Below are 14,256 nucleotides of genomic sequence, written 5' to 3' on the forward strand. Positions count from 1 at the left end.
ACTTTTCTACTGTTTCATTATTTGACACATTGTATTTCTCTGTACATGTTAATTACTCTGATTCCGTACCTTGTATTATGTTAACCAATCAATCTTTGGGCTGGTTTGATAGTGACGGTTCCCGGGACTCTGATGGTAATGCTACTGTAATCAATGGTGTTTTTCCTGCTAAGGTGTTGAGAGCCAATACTTCTATTCCTCAACAACCAGTATTGTTGCCCCGTAGTAAAGCCACAAAAACTAGTTCACCAGCTTGGACTGGATGTCAGGGCTCATTGACCCCTTCAGTTTATTAATTCTAACAAAACCTTTACCTTTTCTTTAACAACCACCTACAAGAATGTTATTGATGATGATAATTTGCCTGTATTATTGCAAAGAAACAAAAGAGACTTTGGTATAACTGCAGCCATTGTGGCAGCCGTTGCAGCTTCTGCTGTTGCGGCGGCCACTGCCGCCACGGCTCTCGCTACTGCTGTGCTTACTGCAGATGCTGTGAACAAGCTTGCGGGTACTGCTGCAACAGCCATGGAGACTCAGACTATGATGAATTAACATCTACATCGTGGCATTGTGCTTCTCAACCAGCGGGTAGATCTACTACAAGACCAAGTGGACATTTTGAGTCAAGTACTCACTCATGGGTGTTTATTGCCCATGGATGGACTACAAGAAATTGTTAGAGTAAATAAGATGCAAATCCATATTGCTCCCGTGAAAGATGTAATATCATGGTTGTTTAAGTCTTTTAGTTTCTTGAAGCAATGGGCAGGCATGGGTGCGTTGGCTGTGGTCCTGGTACTTGCCATTGGATTGTGCCTGTGGTGTCTGGTTTGTATGCGCAAATGGCAGCGGGTGCAGAATCTTATGCTCATACAAGCCTTTGCCGCTTTGGAGGCAGGACAGTTCCCTCAAGCATGGCTCACCATGTTCAAGTGATCGACACAGCACAGGGTGCGAGGCAAGGCACTGCACTTGGGAGCTCTAGGTTTGAGTCCCAAGAAAAGCATGTCCTATTGCATGTGGGTTTGATGTCGAAGCCCCACCTCCATGAAAAAGGCATCGGTCGGAATGGTGACTCGCCTGGGGAAGGGCCCCCTCAAAAGTGTGCCATTATTTACGGCCACTTTTGCACAATGGAGATAGGACCTCTACTTTTACCTGTTGCTTGTAAAACAGAAAGGGGGAACTGTTGGGAGCCGGCGACCGCACCCTGAAAATGGTGCTGGCCTCCTGCTTCTGATGACTTAGCGGTTAGAGTTGTTAGAAGTAAACAACTCCTTGTAAGGCTGTGGGGCTGGGCTCTGGCCTGCTTCCGCTGCGCTATACCTATTAGACTTTTCCACGTGGTGCTAGTTCATTGGCGAGGCTGGGTACTTAAGCTAGGGCAGACCGACCGCTCGTGCTCTTTCCTTTCTTGTTCCTGTTTTCTCATCATGATTCAAAGGTCCTGAGTAAACTTCTGAAAGAAGAATCCTGTGTCATGTTTCCTTTGCCAGCGAGGGGTCATGACAAAAGGTAGTCTACAATATTAATTAATATTTTGAAAGAGATGCGTACAATTCCAATTTTTCAATATGCATAACCAATGTGCTTATATCATTTGTCCAAAATTTGTCCTTTACACATCAATCTCTAATGTTACCAGTGTTATATATCAACACTGTATATTACCTATCATACCAGTTTGTATGTATACATAAATTAAATGTCTTGATCTCTATTATACCCTGAGTCACATATACCCGATGTTTACATGTGTGCTGTTTGGTTTGTGGCTTCCTACTCTGTTCTAAGATCTACTTGTATATCCCTGTATCAACAACCTACTCTCTACCTACATGAACTCTAATGTAAGTCTTGAGATCTACTAAGAGAATACTGCCTTTATTCTTCTTGCTTAAATGTGTCTTGCCTATTATTCATGAATCTTTCCATACAAGGCTTAGAATCAGCTAACCAAGTATCACAAAATGCCTAGTGGTATTTAATTGAGATTTATTAGAATTCTTATAATATTTTAAGAATTTAATGCCATTATAATATTGAATAATAAGTGAGAGTCTTGGTAATTCTTTTCAGTTAATTAATCATTTTCTCTAATTAACAAATAAGGTTTTTAAAATATTTTAAATGCTATATTGAGGAAAATTTGTAGATTTCAGACTGGAAGTATATAAATAATATATATATATAAATATAACTCTCATTATATAATGATTTCTTTTTAAGTTTTCACATCCTGCATAATTTTATGCAAATTATAATGCAATAAAATAATGAGGATACCTAGAACAGCACAACTGCAGGCACCTCATATATACCCCCAACCCCAAGTTAGAAAATATGTGTGCCCACATTGTAGAGATGAAAAACCAAAGCAGCAAGTGGGAAAGTGCTGGTCAGTGCAGGGCTGCATAGTATAAGCTCCCAGAGAAGCCCTAGGAGCTCTCAGCAGAGGCTGACACCCCAGCTTTGTGGATCCAGTGCGGCCACTTGTGCCCTCTGGTGCTGATCCAGGATATGGCTTCTTGGGAAGAAGGGGAACCAATCAGTGTTCAATTGGTTGCAGAATATTGCTGTGGTTATTCAATTGGGGCCTCTGTCAAACCATTGGGGAAAAATCATCCAGGTTTTCCCTCTTAAAAAATATACACTATGTATGTGGAAGCATTATAATCCAGTATATTACTAACCTTTTAATAGGAGCCTAAAATATGTTGGGCACATCTTCTTTTTAATATTTTTTTAATTGTAGTTGGGCACAATACCTTTATTTTGTTTACTTATTTTTATGTGGTGTTGAGAATCAAACCCAGGACTTGCACATGCTAGGCAAGCACACTACCACTGAGCCACAACCCCAGCCCCTGGGCACCTCTTTTAGTAGCAATAAATTAAAATATATTTTGCTCATTTTAATGGTTACCTAGAATTTTATTGCATAGATTTTCTTTGGGGTATGATAGGAATGTTCTTCATCTTCATTCCCTTTTAGTGACACAAGAATGTATGAATATCCAAACTCAAGGAGCTGTACATTTCAATACATGCATTTTATTGTATGTAAACTATGGATTAGTAAAGTTGATTTAAGAAGGTTGGAACCCCCTTGAAATTTGTATTTTGGTTCTGTGTAAAGAAAATAAAACAAACCCATGTTCTTAAGAGATAGACCCAGACATATCTGGAGGTAAAGAGTTATGGTGGGCTGGGCCTCGTGGTGAACACCTGAACAATCCCAGCAGCTCAGGAGGCTGAGACAGGAGAATCACAGGTTCGAAGCCAGCATGAGCAACTTAGAGAGGCCCTAAGCAATTTAGTGAAACCGTGTCTCTAAATAAAAATACAAAAAAAGGGCTTGGTGATGTGGCTTAGTTGTTAAATGCCCTGGGTTCAATCCCAAGTTAAAAAAAAAAAAAAAGACTTTTTTTGGTGTCTGAAAATTATTGTCCAAAGGTGCAGCAATCCCATTAACAGCCATATGTATATGAGGGTGGGAGAGTGAGAACAACTGTGACAAAAATCTAGATGACCCTAGATTAACGGTAAAAATAAAAGCTAGAAATAATAAATACATATTTTCTTTCTGACAATTAGCATATTCTTCCATTATGAACAGAAAACCAGGATAGTAGGAGCCATACCTCCTACTTTGACCATTAAACTCAGATATTAGCATCTCTCATGGCAGTGTAGCAGGGAGCTCAATGCATCCTTTATACTCTTTGGTACTGGTTAGACTTGCATCCAGGTCTGTCTAATTAATGTCTGGCTATTTAATGTGTCAAGAAACAAAATAATATATTTTAGAATTTCAATCATTTATTTTGTTTTTATTCATTATTGCATTTGGAGGGCATCAGATCTTAAATCCAAACTCAAAGTTTATTGTGATTATAGATATCAGAATTAAACCCTGTTTTTAAAACGATGTAGTTTAGCAACAGGGCTTGACACATAAAGAACTTTTGTAGACACTTATTTTTGAAGTGCTAGGGATAAAACTCAGGCTTCATACATGCTAGGCAAGCCTGTTACCATTTGGGTTACATCCCCAGCCCTCTACACTTGAGTAGGAAAAGTCTGCATGCTTGAAGTCTGCATGATCTTCAGTGATCCAGTAAAGTCTGGCATCAAAAACTTCAAACCATGCCTAATGTTGCTTGTTTTGGGAGGTGCTGAGCATTGAACTCAGGGCCTGGTTCAGGCTGTGCTGTGTTCTTAACCACCAAATAAATACATTTTAAATATGACATTTAAAAAAAACATAATCACTGGAAAAAATAGAACTCTGTTACCCTTCCTTATATTTATTTCTTTTTGGAGATATATATATGAATGACACAATACTTTTATTTTATTTATTTATTTTTATGTGGTGTTGAGAACCCAGGGCCTCGCATGTGCTAGGCAAGCATAAAGAAAATGAAACAAACCCTGCTCTTAAGATACACACACACACACACACACACACACACACACACACACACACACACACACACTGGGGATTAACCCAAGAGGCACTTTACCATGGAGTACATCCCCAGCCCTTTTTAGTTTTTTACTTTGAGACAGTGTCTCTAAGTTGCTTAAGGCCTCTCAAATTGCTGAGGCTGGCCTTGAATTTGGCAATCCTTCTGCCTCAACCTCCCAAATCATTGGGATTACAAGCTTGTGCCATCACCACCAGCTGTTTTTCATTTTAAATATGATAAATGGAGGAGGGCTGTAGCCCCTTCTGCAGTGGGGGTTGTGGGGTGTCCCTAAGGCTCAGGGTCTGCATCCTGTTCTGGAATCTTAAAGGGGTTGATTTGGAAGCAGAGGCTTGATCTTGGGGGAAGGCAGGTAAGGGCGGGACCTGACAGCCCTCATCTCTGATCTTTTTCCCCTTCCTGCTGTCCTTGCTTTTTAAATCCTCCTCCCCTCCCCCACCTTTCTTCCTCTCCTCTCCTTTCTTCAGCATTTCAACCTTTCTCTCCAGGACCCTCTTTTCTTTACTCTCCCTGTTCCTTTTCATCTTGTTTTTTTGAAAGCTGGTTGCCGAGACACGGGACTGCGTCCACCTGGGACAAGCCAAAATAAAGAGACACAGGGCTGGGCTCCTCACCAGGGTGCTGTGCGCGGTGAGGCGCTGTCTTCCCTCTTCCTGGGATGGTTCAGTGAAAGTCACTTCAGTCTTCCCCGAGAGCACACCGTGGGGTCCAGATTAGGATCATCACTGAAGGGTCCCAACATTGACAGGATTTTCCTTGAAATTAGTCTTTGTTTTCTTTTGAATCTGGGGGTTTTCAATCAGTCCCGCCCTGAGGAGGGAATTCTGCTCCTGGTGGGGAAACGGAGCCCTGGAAGTGATCTGATCCTAGAACCCAAAGGGGGGTGGGGGTGGGAGGGCTCCTCAGCTTTTCAGATCCACCCACCACAATCCAGGCAGATGCTAGTTGAAGTGTGTGGGTCTCCACATCCCACTCAGGACTGCGGATATCCCCAGCCTCGGGGTCTGATTCTTGCAGCCCGCAGACTCCCCTAACTGCCAAGCAGCCCCAGAACTGAAACCCAGATGCAGCTCGCCCACCCCCCGCGCCCACAAGCGCCTTCACTCTGCTTTTATGACAACCAATAGTTTTGATTTTCTTTCATCCAAGTGGGGATGACGTGATCTTCAGCAATTCGGTAAAGTTTGGCGCCAAAAAGTTCAAACCACGCTGAACAGTGGTTTCGCTTTATATTCAGGAACTCAGCATTGGTGCCCAAGGTGAACTCAGAGAAAGCCCCTGGTATTCTTGTGAGTCCAGGAGTCCAGAGGGAGAGTCGAGGGGGAAAGGGTGTTTAATGTCAAGGCAAACTTCAGCACAAGGAGCTTTCTGGTAAGTATGGTTATTACTATTACTATTGAGATGTAATTCATTTATCGGAAGTCAGACTTTGAAAGTGTGTAATCAGTGGTTTTAGTACAATCATGAGGTTGTGCCACCACCACTATTACCTTCTTTGGATTGTTTAAAGGATGTGGAGAGGAGGTCTGATGGTTGGAAGGCAGAGGCAGGAGCAGTCACCAGGGAGATTGCTTTGCAGTAATATCCTGTTGAGTCAGCGTAAGGAGACAGGGCAGCCTGCTTTGACCCCAGCCTAGGAGAGATGTGACCAGAGAAATGGGGGAGAGGGTGATGCTAAACAGCAGGTTGTGGCACCTGTGGGCTTGGATGGGAGAGTAGAGGTATCCTACGTTAAAGTCAACAACGCAGCTGCTGTGGCTTGGCTTGGAGCATTATGGTGACAACAGGAGATAGAGACGGTATTTAGGAAGAAGTCTTTGAAGGATTCTAGGATAAAGGTAGTTGAAAGTTGGTACCAAGGTAGTGACTGTTAAGCTGTAAAAATAGTTTTAGGAGCTGCCTGGAGAAGCCAGAGGAGCAGGGGAAAGGTTCAGTGGGAAGTGACCAAGGGTGGTGATGCAGTTAATAGAAGTAGGGCAAGTGTGTGTGGGGTGGGGGGATCTATAGTGGTTGGAAAAGTGTTTAGAGTGAGCTTATAGACCTGTCTGATTTGAGGGTCAAATGGGCCCAGAGATGCAGATGCCCTAAGGGAGTCTGGTTGGTGTTGGATTGGCTCATGGAGAGCAGCTTGATGGGGCTCATGAGTTGCCCTGGGACAGCTAGGACAGTAACAGGATGTGGCCAGAAGAAAGGAAACCTGGCTGGATCTCTGAGTCAATGGCAGAAAAAGGAGCAGATTAGAATGGCTGAAACTTCTAAGGGTGTTTGGAGCCTGAGAGATTTTTGTGCAGAAGGTGCTTCTGAGAGCAGAGGTGGCTGAAATCTACAAAGATCTCATCTAATCTGGTTACTGGTGACATTGCCAGCAAGGCTATACTTGATTGAGGGCAGTGTTTTGCTGAGAATGACAAGGCTTGGCTCTTCCAGAAATGTGCTTGCAAGGAACAACCTAGAGCCGGTCACATGGGGTGATGTTCTACCAGAGGTTGGAGAGACCCCTGCCTCTCTGTGGGCTGAATTCCACTAGGTTCCCAGAGATGCGGAAGTGCTTCTAAGGTTGGGCCATGGCACTTGCTCAGAATCTGATGCTACAGCATTCACCTAGCTGCCCTTACTTGCTTGTCTAACCTACCTGGGTCATCCTAAGTCACAGTCACTTTTCTGGACGTTGAGGCTGATGGGACCCGGTGAATATTTCCCATTTTCTTGGAATAGTACCCTGTACTTGTAGGGAAGTTCGATTTTAAGCATAGCCCCTCCCTCTCTGCTTCTGTTTGGTTTGTCCTCATTGAGTAAGTGCTTATTGAGCAACACCCAATGACAGTTAAACTCCACCAGAATCTCCCTTCCCAGGAACAGGGGGCTGAGGGTCAGACTTGTGAGCTTTGGGGCTAAACCATTTGTGCACTCTGGAGGGGTGCGGGGCTGTATAGGACCAGTTTGCCACAAAACCTCAACTCTGCTATTCAGGGCACACTCCTCTGTCACCTCCTGTCACCTCCATATCTGGATGTGTGCTGCACCTTGCTTCCCTCCCTCCTCCCCTCTGAGCCTTGCTCTTCCTTTTGTTGTTCTTGGGACTCCCAGGGTCTGCCTCCTGCTTTGCTCCTTTGAGAGACATTCAAGGTCCCTTGGAGGTCTGCCTTTCAAGGGACACCAGCCACCAGTGAAAGGGAGAATGTCCAGCCCCCAGAAGCCCCATCCTCTTCCTGGTGCCAGCAGCATGTTCTCACTGAAGTCCTCAGTGTCTGGAGTAGGATCTTCCTTTTTTCCTGCCAGGAACTAGTAGAAATGTCCCAGGCTCCCACTGCCTTTTCTATAGCTGAGGGCACTGTGGCTGCTCCAAACACTCAAACTGAGCAAGGTTAGAATCTGAGGACTTTGGCCAAGAGATTCTTCCAGTGACTTCTCTCAACTCCACCCTCAAGGTCCCCTGGCCTCCTGCTGCTTGTGGGGCGGGATCTGCTCCCCTCTTGCACCCCCTCTTACCCTAATAGGAACTCCAGTGTTCCCACCACACCTCTCTGTGCCTCCCCAGCTGCCTGTCTCACACATCCCACCCTATTGTCCCATTGCCTTGCCCTCCCTGCTCTCCCCTCCTGCCTGTAGTGCTTTGATCTATTTCTAAGGAGTCTGTGTTTCACCTCCCCTGCCTCCCCACTGCTGGCCCTTCCTCCTTCCCTGTGTGTCATTGCTTACAGTAGCTGTACCCAATGCTGCTGTAAAAACCCCTCACCCCATCCGCCCTTCCCTGTTCCAAATTTTGCTGTTAAATTTTTTTTCCCCATTTTTTCTTCTCTCTCTCTCTCTCTCTCTCTCTCTCTCTCTCTCTCTCTCTCTCTCTCTTTGGTTTTGAATAACTTATTTTAATGAACTTATCTTTCAATACAAGGGTGAAAAATTCCTACCATTTTAGCTACAGTTAAATATAAACTTCAAAACTGACCAATGATTAATTACATGTTAATTTTGAAGTTTTTGACTATAAGGATATCAAATATAATACAGAACTCAATTTAATGCTGTTAAACTTCTTATCATTTCAAGAATATCAAATTGCTTCTCCTGTTCCCCTCCTCAAAAAAGAAAAAATCATTTCTCCTAAGCAAGTTTAGTACCTGCTGGTATTTACAGTCGTTAAAAAGTAAAGGCAAAGAACTTTCAACTTGAATATGATTTGAGTATTTTGTAAGCCATCTAAATTTTCTACCTGATACAGGGAGTAGATAGGTTCTTAGTCTTGGCATAAGTAGTCATGTCACAGAGTTTGAATGTTGGAAGTGTACTTTTAAACTATCAGTTAAAGAAACTCTAGCATCATTTAATTCCTTTTCTTGTTTGTTTTTTATTTTGCCAGTAAGAAACAAGATTTAATGTCACCATTCTTCAATCAATGGATTTCCGTTGATCTGTTTCTTAGCTGATTACTATCAATTGTACACAGTTCTCATCAGAGCTGAGCATTTTCACATGAAGCTAATCAGTTTTTATTTAAAATAAATAATACATATATGTAGATTAAAACTAAACATAACCATATGTAATCTAACATGGGATATTCAAACAAAAAACTAAGAAAGTAGCCACTAGAAAGGAGACACGGAAGAAAAAAATTAAATGGAGATAATAAATTTTTTTAATCATTAAGACAACTGGTAGCAATGTATTCAGGACAACCAAAGTCAGAGAAAACAAGAGAAAACATATGAAACATGAAAAATTTCTTTCCAGTTGAATTAAGTGTGTTTTAAGGAGAGAGGAAGAAAGGAAAAAAAAAACAAAAAAAAAAAAAAAAACAAGCACGTTTTGTAATTTTGGAACACTGAAAAGTATCAAACATGGAATTAGTAATTTATCAAAAATCACACCCTACATTTTCTTTTGATGGAATAAGAAAAACAGTTTTTTGAAACAAGGGCATGAAACAGACTTAAAATTGAAACTCATACAAACAATATTGTGTTTTTACTGAAAAATACTACTAGAGATAAAATTAAGTTAAATTTCACGTACTTTCCATTTAATGTGGGCAAAATTACAATGTTTACATAGCAAATATAAACTAGCAATTTATTTTCACTTATAAAGTATTTTATATTTTCTTTTAGGAAGACTTTACAGTCTTCAGTGCTCAAAATTAAAAAGCAATTTTAATTTTTTAATCAATTAATTTTCCATACCTAAGATTTATGATGGCAATGTAAAACAAAAGTTTAATTCTGCTGAACTAAAGCCCAATAGATTCATATTTTTAAATGTATGAAAATACTCAATCTTTAAAATTCTGATAATTTCTTTTATCAATGTAAAATATTTAAGTAATCACAAGAAATACTTTATATCAGAAACAAACTCACATACTCATGACATTCAAGAATTAAAATCAAGAAAGTGGTAGTCACCCTAATATAGAATTTATTTCTTTTTGTCACCTTCATTCCTTCTGTATAATCATTATTTCACATCATCTGCATATAAATATCACAATCTGAAAGGTAGAGAAAAATTTTTTTGCCTTCTAGAGCTCAAGTAAATGTACTCAGTGTTCTTAGTATGTTTCCCTTTAACATTATTTGAACCATCAGTCATAGGTTTTGAGACCAATGAACTAGTGCCACTAGAAGATGATTTTGTTCTACATTTCTTTTCATATAATGAAAACTGTTGCTGCCAAAGAGCAGCCAACTCAATATATCCTCAAAAGGACTAAGAGTCATAGAAGAAGTCTGTGTAACCTTGATGGTTATCTTTTTGGCCATAAAAAAGATGGTATAAAGGAACATAAGATTATGCTTTGATGTGGTCAGATGCTTGGTGTGCTGAAATGTGAAGGGACCCCAGCAAGGTTACCTTGGAAGGATAGGACATCTTCAGCCATTCATCATCTCTGGTTTCTAATCTCCTTTCACTAGCCATTAAAAATTCATGATAAGGATACCCTCTGCACCTTGGGCCCATCCAATAGCTATCATGACTGGCCAGCCATTTTTGTAATAACTATTAGCATGTGTGACTCCACCTTCTATTTTCCAAGTTCTGGTCACTTCCTTCAACCCCAAAGCCAGAAGTTGAGCAGATAAGAATGAATAGTCCTGGGAATTTAGGTCCCATGGGCAAAAAAATATATATAATATACCAGATTGAAGATGCCAGTAAAATATTAATGTGGTTTGGAAGAAACCTCAGCAGAGGCTCTTCAAGCAGTACACATGTTAAAATTCCTCCACCAAAGCAGTGGAGCACAGCAGTAGACCAGCTTGAAACAGGATTCTTCCATGCCCCTTCCACTCCTACTAGCTGATGTTTTAGTGCCATCAAAGACACCAGATGTGGGTGATGTCAAAAAAGGGGAACATGGATGTGCAGGAGAAGGCCAGTGCCAGCTCCTCCCATGGAGAGTCCATGGCTGCAACATACCCCTGAGATTGGGCCTTGCCAGCTGGCCTCTAGTTTTATTTTCTTTTCCTTAACACATAGTTGTATAGATTTATAGGACACAGTATGATGTTTTGATATAAGTATTCATTTTATAATGGTGAAATCAGAGTAATTAGCATATCTCTCAGGTCAAACATTTATCATTTCCTGTGACCTGATAATTTAAAATCCTCTCTTTTATCTATTTTGCAACATATACTACATTATTATTCACTGTGGTCATCTTGATGTGCTATAGTATGGCACAGATGTAATTCCTCCTATCTAATTGAAACTTTGTACCCCTTGACCAGTGTCTCCCCTCTTGTATCTACTCTCAACCTGTGCTAACCAGCACCCCTCCTGCCTGCCTCAATCTCCATATAAAAGTGAGATCATTTGCATGTCTGTTTTATTCTCTCATTGTCTCCTTTAAATTTATCTATATTGTTACAAATGACACAATTTCCTGTTTTACAGGGGCTTTTTTATGTAAATATACTAGGGATTGATCTCAGGGTCTTGAGTCTGCTGGGCAATCCCTCTATGAGCTTCATCCTCAGCCCTAATTACCTTTTTGTTGTTGTTCTTAAAACTGATTATTATTATTTGTATTTGCCACAGTTTGTGTTCTTTTGTTTTGTTTTGTTTTACTTTGGAGGTGAGTCTGCTATGTCTTCCAGGTTGGACTAAAACTCCTTGGCTCAAAGGAATTCTCCTGCCTCAGCCTCCAGGTAGCAAGCATGCCCCATAGGGCTTGGCTCCTTCTCCATTTGTTCTCTATATTTTTTATTGGTGCACGATAGTTGTACATATGGTGGAATTTGTTGTTATGTATTCAAATGTGTACACAATATAACAATGTAATTGTCTAATGTCATTCCCCAGGATTTCCCCTTTCCATCTCCTCCTCCCTCCCCTGGTTCCTTTCCTCTAGTCTACTTATCTTCCTTTGATTCTCATGAGACCCTCCCCTCCTTTCTTTGGTTTTTCCTCTCTATCTTCCACAAAGAGAGAAAACATTGAGCCTTGACTTTCTGACTCTGTATTATTTCACTTAACCTAATGTTGTCAAGTTCCATCCATTTTCATGAAAATGGAAAATTTTCATTCTTCCTTATGGCTTAGTCAAACTCCATCCTTTATACATTCCATATTCTCTTTTTTCATCCATTGATGGAAATCTAGGCTGGTACCATACTTGGCTATTGTGAATTGTGCTGCTATAAACATGAGTGTGCATGTATCACTGTTCTATGATGATTTTAATTTTTTAGACTTAATACTGAGGAGTGGTACAACTGGGTGGTGGTTCCATTCCTAGTCTCTTGAGGAACCTCTCTACTAATTTCCATAGTAGTTGTACTAATTTATAATTCTACCAACAGTGTTGTTCTTTCTCCACATCTTCTCCAGCATTTATTATTGTTTGTATTCATGATGGCTTCCATTCAAAGGGGAGAAGGTTGAAATCTCAGTGTAGTTTTGATTTACATTTCCCTAATTGCTAATGATATTTTCATGTATTTGTTGGCTATTTGTGTTCCTTTTGAGAAGTGTCTTGTTTGGGTGATTTGCCCATTTATTATTTGGATTATTTTTTATGGTGTTGAGTTTTTTGAGTTCTTTATATATTCTGGATATCAATCCTCTGTCAGAAGAGTAGGCGTCATTTTCTGAGCTTTCAGGTTCCTATTGAGAATGTCATTGCCTGTACCTGTACGTTAGGTGTTGAGCCTCCTTTTTCTTCTAGGTCTTTCATAGTTTTTGGCCTAATCCCTAGGATTTTGATCATTTTGAGTTGACTTGTGCAGGATTAGAAATAAAAGTCATGCCTTATTCTTCCATATATGCATAGCCTGTTTTCCAACACCATTGTTTAAAAGGCATTATTTTCTCCAATGCATGTTTTAGCACCTTTACAAAGTGTAAAGGTAAAATTTCTAAGCTGCAAAAGCCTGAGTTAAAGTGTAAAAGACTGGGCATTGTAAAGCTTCTAAATTGCAAAGCCTGAATTAAAATGTAAAAGACTAGTTCCTCTGCTATACCCAGAACCTGAAATTCCTGAGATAGTTAAGACAATGCCCTACTGGCCATTTAGCCTAGGGCCCTGTGCAGTTTGTCACAGGGCCCAAACCAATCAGTTTGAATGTGTACCCCGCTTAGGAGTGACCAATCACCCCTGCCGAGCCTGTTCCTGCCAATGAATGTGCTAATCATGTCTCAGAGTTGTTGTTCAATTTTCCTGCGCCTCATGATGATTTGTTCTGATGTATGCAAAGCCCCCCCCCCTTCCCAAAAAGTGTACTTAAGCTTTGCTTGACCTATGCTCTGGGCTCTGGGCTGCTCTATCTTCCTGAGTAAGCCTGGAACTTCAGCATGCTGAATTAATAAATCCCCCTTGCCAATTGCATGAAGTCAGTCTCTTGTGTGGTCTCTTTCTCTGACGCTCTGCCATACCCTTAGAAAAGGATCAGATGTCTATATCTGTGTGGGTTTGTGAATAAAAACATATATATATATATATATATATGTTTTATACCTAGTACCCAAGTACCATGCATGTAGTATAATTTGAAGTATAATTTAAAGTCAGGTGCTGTGATGCCTCCACATTGCTTTTTAGACTTAGAATTACTTTGGCTCTTTGGGTCTTTCATTCTTCCAACTGCACCATAAAACTGTTTTCTCTAGTTCTGTGAAAAAATGTCATTGTATTGCTTCAAATCTGAATATTGCTGTTGGTTTTATATTCATTTAGCAACATTCATTTTGCCTAATTTTGGACATGGGACATCTCTCCATATTCTTGTGTCATCTTCAATATTTTTCTTCACTGTTCTATAGTTTACATAGTAAGAGGTTTTTTACCTGCTTGATTTGATTTATTCCTAGGTACTTTTTTTGTTGAGGCTATTGTGAATGGGATTGTTTTTCTAATTTCTTTTTCAGGAGATTCATTATTGGTGTATGGGAAAATACTGATTTTTATATGTTGACTTTGTAACCTGTGACTTTGCTGAAGTTGTTTATTGGTTCTAGTAGTCTATTGGGGAGATTTTTGGATCTTCTAATTATAGAATTATTTCATTTGCAATCATTGAAACTTTGACTTCTTCTTTTCCTATTTTTATCCCTTTGATTTTCTCTCTTGTCTGTTTGATCTGTAGAATTTCTAGTAATATATTGAATAGGAGTGATGAGTGTAGACATCCTTTTCTTTTTCCAGATCTTCAAGGAAATGCTTTCAGTTTTTTCCCTTTCACTATGATGTTGGCTTTGCGCTTGTTGATCATAGCCCTTATGATGAGATAAGTTCCTTCTATGCCTAGTTTCCTTGGTG

At 40.4% G+C, this 14,256-nt stretch overlaps 1 pseudogene; it reads right to left on the minus strand.

The window, feature by feature from the left end:
- Positions 1–369: 369 nt before the first annotated feature.
- On the minus strand, positions 370–10,900 carry LOC101956647 (trimeric intracellular cation channel type B pseudogene; annotated as a pseudogene).
- Positions 10,901–14,256: the final 3,356 nt, after the last annotated feature.

The sequence above is a fragment of the Ictidomys tridecemlineatus genome, chromosome 8 (assembly GCF_052094955.1).
Source record: "Ictidomys tridecemlineatus isolate mIctTri1 chromosome 8, mIctTri1.hap1, whole genome shotgun sequence".
NCBI classification, from domain to species: domain Eukaryota; kingdom Metazoa; phylum Chordata; class Mammalia; order Rodentia; family Sciuridae; genus Ictidomys; species Ictidomys tridecemlineatus.